We start from the raw sequence: 14,582 nt of genomic DNA, 5'->3' as shown, positions 1-14,582 counted from the left end.
GATGGAGGCTCATGGGTATGCTATTGTCAAGCATCCTAGCTCCATTAGGGCTCAGTAACATGCCAGAAGCTCTTTTTTTGAGATGTCTAATTCTCCATTGCAGATGGAATGACATTGAGCCAGAACCCCAATGTCCTGTGATGTGATCTTCCCGATGGGGTTACCATGAACTCTGCCCTGCACTTTTTCTCACCACCAACACCTCCACACCACAGGGTCTGCCAGATGATGGGAAAGCTACTTTCACTACAGCCTGGCCATGCTGTGCAGCTCTTTCCTGACCCAGGCCCTACTTAGAGCTGGCACCCTTCCCTGTCCTCTGGGGTATGCCCCGGAGCAGGATTCCTACATGTGGGATATGTGGCCTCCAGAACCAGAGGAAGCCCACCAGGCACTGTACTTGTTATTTTGTAATAGGAAATGCAAGATACAGCAATGGGTCTTTACTGTGGAGGGCACTTCCTGACCTAGCCCTGACCTTAAAAATGTGTACCTCCTTCTCTTCAGCGCTAGCTTTGAAGTGGCTCGTCCCTGGATCTTTATAGGCTTTGTCTTGTACCTTCTGGAGCACATGTTCCTTCCCGAGGTCGCCAGCATACTAGCCGTATATTTATTTTATTGATGTGACGGATCAATGTGATGTGCTGCAGGTTGTCCAGATGGTCCAGATCTCTTCGGACTATATTAAGACAGGAGGTGGGCGAGCTCACATAGCCCTGGTGCAGAACTGTAAGTGAATATTGTTGTTCATTCCAACGAATGTGAACTGCTTCTGATCCTATTTTCCCGTCTATTTTTTTCCATCCTATTTCACCATCTGCTGTGGCAAACTCAGGCATTTCACCTTTGCTCCCCAGGCTTTGGAAAGCCACATGGCAGTGTGTTTGCCCCATTCCGCGGGGTCCTTGCCAGGGTGTTAAATCCCATGTCCTGAGAAAGTGACTCCAAGTCAATTTCCCTGCTTGTTCACTTTTATCTTCCAACCCCTTGGTCAAGCACCCTCAGAATCCACTCCCTGGCTTCTGTTCTGCTCCTGACAGTATATGCTGGCCAATTCTCGCAGGTCTTCTGGGGGCATACTCCCTTTTCTCAGTCATCAGGCCCAGCATGTCCTCAGGTCGGTTACACTGGGACTGAACTCTAGCTACTGGCCCGCCACCTGGGAGGGGCAGCTGAGGCAGCCCCAGGGGGCAGGGTACCGGAAGGGGAGCAGGTGTGGTCTTGCGGGGAGAAGTGTCTGCAGTGTCTTCCTGCACAAGAAAAGTCTAGCTCTTAATTGGAAGGTGTGGGACACCTTTGTGAACGACCAAAGGGGCCTCTGGCTCTCCTACTGGCCTTTAACTACCTGCTTTCAGTCTCTCATTATCACTCTGCGGGGAATCCTCCAACTCCACTCTCCTTAAATACATTGTACCCCCTTCACTTTCAAATGCCTGAACCACTGTACTGGCAATTCCACTCCACCAGATGTCCCCCTGGTCATCAGTGGTGACTTTTTTTTTTTTTTTTTTTTTTTTTTTTAGCAACTGAGCAACCATCTCATGCCAAGGACTAGCTGTGCCTCACATACCATTGGGATTGTGATCCTTCTTGCCAGCCATGGTGAATAATCCAGTCTCAAAGCCCCAGCCTATTGCCAGCTTCCTGGAGTCATCCTGGTAACATTTGTGTTATTTCAAGTTTTCTGGGAAGCAAAAACAAAGGCAGAGTTAGACACGTAAGAGAGCTATGCAGGGAGTATAAAGGAAAGTGGGGACAGGGTAAGTGGGAGAAACTCCGACTGCAATGCGGGAAGGAGGGATTGGTGGGAGGAGACCCGAAGAAAGGCTGAGAAAGTGGCAGCCAGGGTGGAGGGTGGCCCCAAAGCAAAGTGCCATTGGAAGTATACCAGCTGGGCAGGAGTGTGGCTCTTGCATCCTGGCCATGCTCTGAGCCGGGCTGGCAGTAGCCCTGGGGGACAGTGGCCTTGGTCTGCAGACCATGGTTGACCTGAGGGTGTGGGAGCTGGAGGCTTTCAGCCAACCAAGCCTCTTAATGCTCACAGCAGGCCCGCTTTTGTCGGGAGACAGGAGTGGTACTCTCTGCCTGCCTCCGTCATATGATTAGTTCAGTGGCAAGACCGGGACAAAAACCAGAATCATCCCTAGGGTTTGAGAAGACTAATCCTTTGCTCTTTTTTTATCTTTTTTTGGGGACAAGATTAATTTCTGCCATATATCCTTCAATGAATCATTTAGTATTTAGCAACTCAAAGCAAAAGGCCCTCATAAAACCTCCTTGGACAATAATTAATATAAATTGAACAAAAATACCTCCCAGCATTGAAAGTAGAAGTTAGGTTTTGGGGACCTATACAATCCAGGGTTTGTCTTGATACATCTTTGTCGAGATTTAGTATATGTAAGGCAGGGTGTTCTTGGTGCCTGTCTACAAGATGGGGACACCAACAGAACAATCTAGGATTTTAAATTTGGTGGCCAAGAACTTTGCATATATTAATATCTGTTTTTTCAAACATGACTGTATCATTTCAGAAGAATTTGCTATATGAGAGCCAGGAAATTGTCTTGTCTGCGGTAACATCTCCAGGGCCTAGAAGACTGTCTGGCATGTATTTGCTTGGCATAGTATTTGCTAAATAAGTGCTGTGGTTCGACTATAAGTTTCTACGTGTAGGGACCAGAGTCACCGTACTCCCTGGCACACGGTAAGGACTTGTGTCAACAAATTCAGCAACTAGATTTAATCAGTGGCTACTCTGTCCTAGGTACTGTTCTAGGCACTAGGGATGTATTAGTCAACAACACTAAGACTCCCTGCCAGTAAGCATCAAACAGCAACAAAAAAGAGCTAAGTGCACTCTAGGATATGTTATAAGGACTCCCATGAAAAGAATAGAGCCGGGTAACGGGAGAGCCAGGCTGGGTGGACAGATTGCAGTAGTAAATACAGTGCTCAGACTAGGTCCCATCGAGGAGAGATTTGAGGGAAGACTTGGGAGTGTGCCAAGCATCTCTGGGAGAGGAGCCTTCCAAGCAGAGGAAAGAGCTAGAACAAAAGACACAAGGCAGGGACTGTCATCACACATGACCGGTGTTTTTGAGGAACAGGGAGGAGGCCAGTGTGGCTGGTGTCGGCTAAGGGAAAATTGTAGCAGGAGACAAGGTTGGAAGGAGATTAGGAGCGTGTGGCAGAGAGTGAAAGGAATATTAAGCCATTTTAAGGACTTAGGGTTTTACTTTGAGTGAAAAGAGGAGCCACCTTAGGGTTATAAGCTGTGAAGAAATATGACCCGGCTTATAACAAAACAGTACCCTTTGTAGAATTAATGAATATGTGAAGCCAATATGATCATCTGATTCTGTTGCCCAAGAATAGGTTCTAGAAAACTCAATGTAAGGATACGTGTTTCTCTGATTTTTCCTGATAGTCACATTCTCCATCTCTAGGGAGCTGCTGGTCTTAAAGCCACTGTATCATTCCTGCTTTCAACAGCGGCAGGAGGACTTGCTGGTCAACCATGTAATCCCGATGAACATTTGGATACCCCTTGATAGTTTCTAGAACATTTTTAATATTTATTATATCACTCAAATTATTATGACAACTATATGTAAGAGGCATTAGATCACAAATACAACACAAATAGAAAAAATAGGAGTTCGGAGAGGTGAATATCTATCTATCTATCATCTATCTATCTATCTATCTATCTATCTATCTATCTATCATCTATCTATCTCCATCCCACAGTCACACAGTTAATAAATGGCAGAGTCTGAACTTTGCCTCCTCATCTAGTGTCTATGGGGCCACATTCTAGGTCTGAAAGATGCAAAATGATTTATCTTCCCTAGGCAGGTCTCACAGTCCAGGTGGGAGGCCAGGATAGGAATAAACAACACTGTGGTATTTATCAGAATAAAGAAGTAGAGGCGAGGTGCCAAAGTCATGGTGTGTTTAGCAAAAAGATCCACAAAGGGGATGATGGTTGTAATGTTTGGTAAGCCTCGGATACGCTGAAATGGGTGCATGTGGTGGGGGAGTGTTCAGGTGGTGGGAATCGTGCCAGCAAATGCTTGGGCGTCAGGATGAACACCGTATCCCCTGGGAACAGGTGCACAGACACAAACAGTTGGAATCTCCATTCTGAGTGGGAGTTAGAGGAAACAGAATCAGAGCAGGCAGGAAAAAGCCACGTTATACAGCATCCCAGGCCACAGACTAGGGACTGTCTGTACTTGCTCCATGGGAAGTGACCAGTAATTTCTGAGTGGAGGTGGTGATGTTTGCAAAGTTTTTTTTTTTAATCTCTTTGAACTTTTGAAGAAAGCTCAACATAGCAAGACCGTACGAAGATGGTTTAGTGGGGGTAACCATGACAGGCAGTGTCTTAGAGTGAGTTCCTCCCAAAGTCAACCCCAAACCAGAGATTCAAGTGAAAAGAACTGATTTTGGAGGGGATGCCAGGAGATACCTGTAAGAGACCAGGAGGGAGAGAGAGAGAGAAAAGAAGGCTGCCGACCAAGTGCTCCTTGTTAAGCTATTTACCACTGTGGATAACTAGAGAATAATCTTGTTGGGGAACTCTGGGAGCCCATGTAGAGCGTACGCTTTGGTAGTTTCCCAAGGGGAACAGGAGCCGGGGCGCTTACGCATGAGCTCCCACCAGTTGTTGGCTGAGGGCTACTCCTGGGGGCAGAGGCTGTAGGTCCCCAGCACTCAGCCTGGCACAGGGGAACACGACATCATGTGGCAGCCTCGGGAGAAGCCTTCAAAGATACACCCACTGGCAAGGGGGGGATGGGCAGTGTGCAGTGAACAGGTGCGGGTGGCAGGTATGGAACGGCTCCTGGCAGGATCTGCTACAGGTAGGAGTGACCGAGGATTATTTCAGTCCCCCGAACAGAGAGTGACATGGGTCCAGACCAATGTGCTGACAGCAGGAAGCAAAAAGAAGGAACAGGTTTTAAGAGCTTTTATAAAGAAAGAATTGCCAGCTTGGTCTTTCAGACTCTTGCCTTATTAGGTGACAAGTGACTGTAGCCACTTAATGACTTTGGAATTAAATTCGGAGAAAAGTCGGCCTGGCCCCACATGCCTTCTTTGTAATACATCTTTGAAAATAAGTATTCATAAGACTAATTTAAAAATACCTATAAATTACATGTATCAGGACAGGACCTGGAGAAAGGGGTGAAACAGCTCATAAACACACTCGCGGGAGAGCAGGGAGCGTGTGACCCCATTCCAGACTCACTCACTTTAGCTGCTCTGTCCTTTTCATGGGAACAAAAGAAAAAATAATGAAGAAATAATGTGAATCAAGGAGCATTACCTAGGAATAACTGAGATTAAAAAAAAAAAAAAGTAAGACAAGTACAACCTAACAGTGGGCTCAACTATTTCTAGCAGGAGCTTTTGAGAAAACTCACCAAAGTCTGAAAATCAGAAAATAGGAGCATTGGAGAATAATATACTGGGGCATTAATTCAGCCTCATTCTCATGGCTATAACTAAAAGAATGAGAGTTATTTCCCCCTTTTCTCACCTCCATGCTCCTTAGCAGGACAAACAGACTTTAAAAAAGAAAAGAAAAAAGAATAGGAAGGAAAAGAAAAGAATAGGAAGGGAAAGAGGAAAAAAAAAAAGAAAAGAAAAGGGGGAGGGGAAGGGAGAAGAGAAGAGAAGAGAAGAGAAGAGAAAACAGCCAGGATTCTGGAAGAACGCAACAGAAGTGGAGGGAAACCACTGCAGGTGTCAGGAGGGTAGAATGAGGCAGGGGCTAGGAAAGGGGGTGGAGGTGGGGTGGCAGGTGGGGCTCCTGGAACGTGGGGGAATAGGAGGTGGAGCGCAAGGACCTGCCTCTGAAGGTCACGGGGCTTGGGGAACGGGCATCTCCTTGGCAATCATAATGAACTAAACATAAAGGCCCTACTCCTCTATTTTATAGGCAGCGAGAGCCCCAGAGGACCCCCATGATCCATGAACAAGGGAGGGGTGTCTAAACCCAACTGAAAGTATTCACTAGCTCTGGTGAGTGGGAGTGTAGCCAAATCAATCTGATTTAAAAAGACAAAAAATGCTGATTTTTGCAGCAAATTCACCCCTGCAGCAGAAGGAGTCACTGAGACACAACCTTTGCTTTTCTTTTCTTTTTCTTTTTTCTGTTTGCTTTGTTGGAATTATGCACCGGGAAGCCCCGTTTTGAGATTCACGTGGGCTGGGGGGCAGTGGGTGATGGTTTGCCAAGTTTATGGAAGTCACCATCCGCGTGACTTTTCCCAGACCCTGTCCATCTGCATAGGCTCCTGGCCGTTTCCTCCCCTCTTCTGAATTCTTCTCTTCCCTCCATCAGGATTTGATTCGTGAACAAGAAGGGGTACGTATACTCAAGGGGATGGAGGTCTCTGGCAGGACCCGAGAGGAAACAAAGCAGGGAGAGCAAGCAGACAAAGCGCGAGAGAGAAGCAGCACAGGGGGCTGGGAGGAAAGGCAAAGCAGAAAAGCAGAGGAAGAAGAGGGAGAAGGCAGAGGGGACTGCTGAGCCCCCGATCCTTCTGCCTTAGCAAATGCTATAGACACCTGAATATTCAGTGCTCAGCGCTCCTTCCTCGGTCAGGGAGAGAAGCCCCCAAAATGCCTCTGTGCCAACTTGCTAAAGAGTTATGGACACAGGTGCTTAGCCAGATGTCTCCTGGTCATACTTCATTTACTTAGTGACATGTACGTATTTAAAACCATTGTTTGCTCTCACTGTCCCATTTCATTTAATGAAATCTCCATGTTCGTTTTTGGTGGGAGTATCCTTGTCATCGAGAGAGGCACTTTTGAAGTCACCCAATACTTGTATTCAGAAAGGACTTAAACTTTAAAGTTTACAACTTTAAGAAATAATGGCTGTATAAAGTTTTTGCCTCTTTTAAACAAATTCCTTCAGGTGCCCTCCATTAGCATTAATGGAACTAGCTAATGGCTCATCTTTTCCAAGCAATACTTTGTTTTCCAACAGAAAGTAACTGAGAGAAATCTCCAAAAATGAGAACATTTGCAAGGACTGTATTGAAAGGTGATTCCCTTTTCCTTTTCTTTGAAGTGAAATTCAGGCAAATAGGATACAGTTTTTCTAGAAGAGAGAATGTGATGGCTCAAGGCTAGGGCTGATTAGTTTTAAGATATTCCAGAGATTTCTGAGACCTCTGCTGTCAGGCCAGGCTTGGGACAAACTCCAACCAAATTATATAGAGAGAACACAACCCTAACAATATTTCAGCTTCAACTGGGTTCTAGAATATTCTATCCAGGTCAGCCTCTCTAGAAACTGTGCCCTGAGAGAATGCCAGCCTCATCTGCCCCTGGGGGTTCACCTGGCAATGTCTGGAGACATTTGGGGTTGTTACTACTGGGGCTGTATTAGAGTTCTCCAGAGACACAGAATCAGGAAGATCTGTGTATACACACATAGACTGATTTTAAAGAATTGACTCACACAATTATGGAGGCTGACAAGTTCAAAATTGGTAGCTCATGTCAAAGGGGCATCAGGCTGCTGACCTAGGGGAGAGCTGACACCGCAGTTCAAGTACAAAGGCTGTCTCCTGGAGGAAGTCCCTCTTGCTTCGGGGAGGTCAGTCTTTTGTTCTACTCGGGCTTTTGATTGATGGGACGAGGCCCAGCCACATCATCGAGGACAATCAGCTTTCCTCAAAGTCTCCCAACTTCAGTGACAATCTCATCCCAAACCACACTCACGGAAACATCCAGAATAATCTTTGACAAGAGAGTTGGGCACTGTGCCCCAGCCACGCTGACACTAAATTAGCCTCATGTTCCTGGCATCTGGCAGCCAGGGATGCTACTACGATCCCACGGTGCACAGGACAGCCCCCACAACAAAGAATTATCCAGCTGCAAAGGTCAACAGTGCCAAGGCTGAGAAACCTCCAATCCTAGGCTCCGGTCACGCACCTGGTAACATGACTTGAACATCACTGACTGGAAGGTGATGGGTGTTTTTCAGTTTGTGGGGCACCGTGAGGTTCATCTGGAAAGAAATTGGTGACAACACTTTAACGAGGATCATTCTTCCCACTCTGACTCGCTGGGAAAGAGAATTATTCCACCGAGACCTACTTATGACAAGCCTGCTGGTTTGGGATTTCTGAGCAGACAGAAATTTAATTTCTTCATGCTGAGGCTTCAGTCAATCTTTCAGCTGCAGAAATGTTCTGGAGAGAAAGAAAGGAAAGAGGGGTCCTCTGACCTGCGGAAAATGTGAGCTCATATGTTCCTGGAGCAAAACCAACCTGGGGTCTAACTTTACTGGTCACCAGCGTAGCCAGCGAAGCAGGACGGGCACACCCAAGCCTGACAATGAATTTGCCGAGAACAACAGAGCAAATGAGTCAAGGGCACAATGGTTGCCTTTGTTCATTTGCTCATTCATTCACTCGCTTAACTCGTGGACGGCCTAGAATGTACTGGGTCCTGAGCAAAGAAGACAGTGAAACGCAATTGGAAGTATGTCATCCAGGAGAAGAGGTTGTTCATGTGCCGATATACAACCTCGAGTAGAGGTGACTGTTGCTATACTCTGGAGGGAAACAGTCCTGAATTTGGGGCCAGAACTGGGTTCAAATCCTAGCTCTTATCCTTCCTGGCTGGCGCAGTCAGTCATTCTCTTGGCTGTCCTATAAAATGGGAACGGCAACACCCGCCATCGCACCGGTCACATGGACTTGTGGTGAGAAGCAAGGGCAGTAATGGCTGGCTCTGCCTTGTCAGTCCTAAAGCACTCAACTCGTTTTCTCAACCCGGGCTACACGTTACAGTCACCTGGCAGCTTTATAAACTTCCGATGCCTGATCGTGTCCCCCACAGCCCAGACTGATAGGGTCGGAATCCCTTAGTGGAGGGATCTAAGCACTGGTATTTTTAAAAAGCTCCCAAGGAGAAACTAAAGCACAGCCCTCCTATACGAGCCTTGTCGATTTGTATAGTGTAACTTTCCCCAAGTATTCATAGCCAAAACTTCTAATTGAGCGACCCTTGTATCCCAAGGTTGGTTCAGATGTGACATGGAAAGTAGATTTGGGCCATTCTCCTATTTGGGGTTTTGCTTTTGGTTGAGTCTGGGGTCGGGGCAGGGGACGGATCTCATTACAGGCAGTGACAGGAGGTCCATCTACCAGGTAGAGTGTGATTCCCTGATGGCAGGAAACAGGAGTCTTTAATCCAGCAGACACTGGATTTTCTGCTCTGTGATTGGCACTTTGGAGATACAAGGGATGCAGCAATAAAATGAAGAGACAATAGTCATGGAAATCATGTTCTAGCAGGAGGAGGAAGACAATGAAAAGTTAATAAGTAAAAGACGTAAAATGTTAGAGGTGATAAATACTATAGGGGAAAATGAAACAAAGAAAGAGTATGGGCCTCTGATCCTGTGGAAGAAGTGAGAGAATGAGCCTTGTTGGTACCTGAGGTACCCTGTTTTAGGCAGAAGGAACAGCAAGTGCAAATGTCCTGAGGCAGAGGCACGCCACATTTGTTTGAGGAACTACCAGGAGGCCAGTATTGTTGACGAGAGTGAGTGTAGTAGGAGATACAGAGTTGTCTGCAGGTCTGATTACAGAGCCTTGTAGGATAGCGTGAAGTCTTTTATTTTTACTCCAAGTGAGAAGGATTCTGAGCAGAGGAGTGGATGATGGGGCTTGTGTCTTTGCTGGATCCTCTGTTCTGCCATGTGGAGAATGAACCCAGGGGGACAAAGGGAGAGGAAGAGAGACCAGATAGGAAGCTGTCCTGATACCCGGAGAGGGAGCTAAGACCAGGAACGGAGCAGGAGAAGTCGGGATAAGTGCTCGGGGAGCAGGGGAGAAGCAGCAGCGTTCAGGCAAGGTGCCAGCATCACAACTGATGATTCAAGGACAAGTTGACCAAAACATGGAAGCAAGTCCAGTGTCTGGGTGTCAGAAAGCCAGAGTCCACCCACGAAGGTCAATGCCACCTGAAGCCTGTGGACGGCCTGAAATGGCCTTCCCCTGTAGCCCTCTGACCTCGTGCACCTTGCATTTGAAGTGCTCCAGGCACTACCACAAATGAAAGTGCTTTCTTGATGGGGGGAGAGACCTTCAGCTTTATGGAAGCCTTGTGAGAACTGGAATTCAAATACTGCCAGTCACCGCCCCCTGCCTGAACATTTCTAAAGAGGTGACATGCAATGGGATTCTGCAGAACCTTGCTTGAGTGTTATCGTGCATCACATCTGTTAGAGTGGGAACTGGCAGGACTGGACAGATGCGATGCAAGCAAACAGGGTAGAGCCGTGCGCTGACCACTCTGCTGAAGAAAGCCCTGTGCCCTGAACGTTCCTAACTGCTAGACAAATAGAAGCGTGCAGCCGAGGGCGGACATCTGCCACCAGATGGCGCTGTTTCCCCTGAACTGCCTGACTACTGGGCCCCACGGTATGACTTTCTCCCCAGGATTCTTAGCAAGTGGTGATCATTAATCTCTCCTAAAGTCGAGTGCCTGGAGCCCCAGAGAGAAGGGGTGAATGGAGTCCTGTCTCTTCTTAAGCAATTCTGCAGGCTCCCCTGGCATGAATGACTTGAAGATTTTGTTCTTCCCAATCAAGCTCTCAACAGAGATTAATACAGGGGTTCTTAGCCCCTTTGGCAGCTTCTCAACTCCTTCTCAGCATCGTGCTTTTACATGCATACAACAGAAGGCACAGGATTACAAAGGAAGCCAATTATATTGAAATGAAGTTATCAGAATATTCAAGAAAATGTGAGATATAGTAATATATGTGCTCCTTAATGCACCGAAGAATAAGATCCAGGGGCAGGCCCCCTATCAGTGTGCTTTTGAAATAGTAATGTGCAAAAATGGTATCTCGAGCTATCTGCCACAACGGTAATGTGATGTTTGTGGCCTGCAATCATATTGGACGAAACTGCTTAATTTTAGTAAGAATTTAGTGAAAACAAAGATGTTTTCCTTCCTTCCTTCCTTCCTTCCTTCCTTTTTGAAAAAAAACAAAAAACAAAAATACAGTCCATGAACCTCTTGAATTCCATCCAGAAATCTCTTGGAGATTGCGAGACCCTAGGTTAATAATCCTCGGTTCAATGTCTCTTAAGTGGGTCCAGCACACATTTGCCAACTGAAGGAAGCAAAATGTCGCTCGCGCTAGCCAGGCTCCACTCAAAGAAGGAACGGCTCAGTATGGGGATCCAACACTCCTTTTCCCTCCCCACCCTCCCTGTGTTACCCTGCCCTACAGTTCTTCCTCTCCTCATCCTTTCTGGTCACACTTTTTAAAGATTGTATTTATTTATTTATTTGAGAGAGAGAAAGAGAGGGTGAGTGGGGGAAGGGCAGGGCGGAGGGAGAGGGACAAGCAGACTCCCTGCTCAGTGTGGAGCCCAGTGTGGGGCTCAATCTCATGACCCTGAGATCATGATCCTGAGATCATGACCTGAGCCTTGAAGCATGAAGAGTCAGACACTTAACCAACTGAGCCACCCAGGCACCCCTCTTATCACACCTCTGAAGCTCTAAGATTTCATTACCATCTTCTCATCCTACGATTTATTCTCTCACCTTCAGCAACTGCAGCCAAAGCCACTTTTGGGGACCTCTTTGCTCCTCCCCTTATTTCTTTATCCAAAGAAAAGATTAGTCTCCCTCCGTCCCAGAAAGAACGCTCAGTCATTTTTCCTTTGCTTTTCCTTTTCTTTCTTCTCCCTTTGGAGGTAGAGGAGGAAGAGGGAGGACGTGGTAATTGATGAAAGTCAGAAAAGCCTATTCATTAGACTAACAGAAAATATGACAGCTGGAGAATCTCTACCTCATTCTACCTCAAATACCCCTCACTAGTCTCTATCCTGTACTCTATTTTCCCCATAGCTCTCATTCTTACTTGAAATTATTTGTGTATTTACTGTGTGATTTTCCATTTCCCACACTAAAATGCAAGCTACATGGGGGAAGGAATGTCTTTTTCATGATGATCTCTCGAGTGCCTGGAACAGGGCTGGGTGTAGAGTAGATGGTCACTATTTGTAGATGCATAATTTGTTAAAGGAATGAACCGGTTTGGAATGGAGTGGGAATGCAAATAACTCCAGAATTTCAAATTTTCAGTCTTTTCCCCTATCATTGTGTTTTATTGACTCGAGAAGTACAAAAACACCCTGAGGGAGTTGTACAGGGTGATATTAATGGAGTGGAATGCTAGTCTGGAAAGAAGGTGACTTCTTAAGAATTAAAGGAATAAAGTAGAGGATGAGCTTTGATAATTATAAGTGATACAAACATAAGTATCTTCATTTTATGTAATGCAAATACATTTTTGCCTCGTTACATAGGCTAGAAAATATTTAATGAAAACAAATGTTTTTCTCCCTTTTTTTTGAAGCATGAAGAACGAAATCCTATATTTCATACTCTCGGTCAAATGCTTGTGAATTTCTATTGTGTGAATTTCTTTTAAATATGAAATTGAATATATATGTATATGTGGAGATACATATATATTGCAAAGTATTACAGGCTGGGATATTTATATTAAAAATATATGTATAATCTTTTAATAGTCCAAATTCAGGTTGGTATTTTTATTATTGATTTCTTTGCGTATTGTCTTACTTTCTCATCATGCCAAGATAGACAAGGATATTTCGTCATTTTACCTTCGTTTGTGTGTCTTGGTCCAGGCAAACACAGGTGTAGTTCCCTGAGATACTGAACTGTTCCTTTTGTGACCTAACGGATAACATGAGTAACAGAAGACTCTACGTGAATAATCCGCATCATTTAAATTTTCTAAGAAGGAAAAAAGTAAGTTCTGCAAATCACAGACCTGTAAGTCAGTCTCCGTGACCGAGGAGTCAGCCGCCTGGAGGAGCTGTGAGGGACTCTGGGGCCAGCAGGTGGCGCTAGCGCGCAGTCACTGAGGCCAAGCGGCAGCTCGGGAACTTTGCCCAGCGCGCTACACTGCACCGGCGGCACACCTCCGCCCAAGTCCTCCTTAGTGCCTAGTGCCAGAGCACTAACGGTGGTATATTTTCTGACAGGTGGAAGGATGGAGACTAAGCACAAATGAGGTGAATTCAGAGCATTTAAAAACAAATAACTGGCCATTCTCCAATCTTCCAAATTTTAAGATGTTATCCTACTCTTCTTATTACCAGCCCATTTTTAATCAAATGTGTTAATAAGAACTGGAGGGTTGACTCGGGTGATTTTCGGCTACAGTGAATGAGGTCTAATAGCTAGAGTAAGAGAGAGGGTGGGTTTACCCGCTCTGGGCGAGGCACACTACCAGGTAGGTTGCACTCAGTTTGGAACGCCCTATTTTGAAAGATAGTGACAAAGTGGAACGCTGTAAGCAGAATGACAAGGACGCTGAGGACTCGGGGTATGTATCTGAACTACGTACAAGAGACCTGGGGATGTTTAAAGATGAGGAGCAGCAGGAGTCAGAGGGGGAGAGGGCACAGCACTCAAGTCTTGAGGAGCCCATAAGAGAGAATGGAGTCTGGACAGGACATGCAGCTGCTGGTCTAGGACCAATCAGGGGAAAACAAAGAACTGGAATTAGGTCCAACAAACAGAAGAAAATTCAAATAGTCACGGATGTTCAGAGATGAGGACACGTCATTAGGAAGGAGTGAGTTCTCATTCACTCAAGTCTTCAAGCATGGATAGGCTCTAGCAACGCTCTTCAGGGGTTGGGGGACGAAGGCTTGAGCATCAGATGAGTGGGAGATGAGGTCAGGGTTCACCGTATGCTAGTCTAGGTACGGGTGATAGTCCAGTATAACATTTTTACAAAGTCCCTAGAAAGAGGCAACACACATCACTAATCTTAACTGATTCCACTTAGAGGACTATTATTTATTCCAATATTTTGCTTCTTGCTTTACCTTACTTTGTAAGGGTAAAATGCCATCTTTTACGAACTAATGGTAATGATAAATAGTAGTCGTTTTTAAATATACTTTACCAGGGGGCACCTGGGTGGTGCAGTCGGTTAAGCATCTGACTCTTGGTTTCAGCTCAGGTCGTGATCTCAGGGTCCTGGGATTGAGGCCCCCATCAGGCTCTGTGTTCAACCTGGAGTCTGCTGGAGACTCTTTCTCCCTCTCCTTCTGCTCCTCCCACTGTTCTCTTCACTTGAATAGATAAGTCTTCAAAAAAAAAAAAAAAATATATATATATATATATATATATATATACTTGACCTGACAAAATAAAAAGTTTGGCAACCCTCTACTGAAATCTCTTACCTGTCTTGAAATATAACAATAAAAATTGAAATAAAAAAAATCAAAGCGCTATTTTGCTTATTGACCTTTAAGGTTCCTTCCAATCCTGAGATGCTCTCATTCTAGAAACTAATTATTGCGCATTGTTAGGGACTGAGATTCTCTTAGACTTGCTTTTTCTCCCGGGTGACTCTAGAACGGTGTTAGCGCATGTCAGGGCCTCCTGTGCCTGGCCCACCCCTTTACGCTCATTACTTCCTGATTTTTCTTCACACTTTGACCACATAAGTGTGTGCCTCTGAA

General features: G+C 45.7%; 1 long non-coding RNA gene across 3 annotated transcripts; it reads left to right on the top strand.

Moving 5' to 3' along the window:
- Positions 1-649: 649 nt before the first annotated feature.
- Positions 650-14,296, top strand: LOC113270174 (uncharacterized). Of its 3 annotated transcripts, none has more exons than XR_003321727.4 (4): positions 650-729; positions 1,524-1,658; positions 2,535-2,707; positions 12,726-14,296. It is a non-coding gene; the product is annotated as an uncharacterized LOC113270174 (long non-coding RNA). The 3 variants fall into 3 exon arrangements; XR_003321729.4 differs by lacking the exon at positions 12,726-14,296 and adding an exon at positions 3,450-12,608; XR_006411684.3 differs by lacking the exon at positions 12,726-14,296 and having other exon boundaries at positions 2,535-12,608.
- Positions 14,297-14,582: the final 286 nt, after the last annotated feature.

Source organism: Ursus arctos, unplaced genomic scaffold (genome assembly GCF_023065955.2).
Source record: "Ursus arctos isolate Adak ecotype North America unplaced genomic scaffold, UrsArc2.0 scaffold_33, whole genome shotgun sequence".
Taxonomy (NCBI): Eukaryota; Metazoa; Chordata; class Mammalia; order Carnivora; family Ursidae; genus Ursus; species Ursus arctos.
Note: the sequence above shows the minus strand (reverse complement) of the source record. Positions and strands in the feature narration are given on the sequence as shown.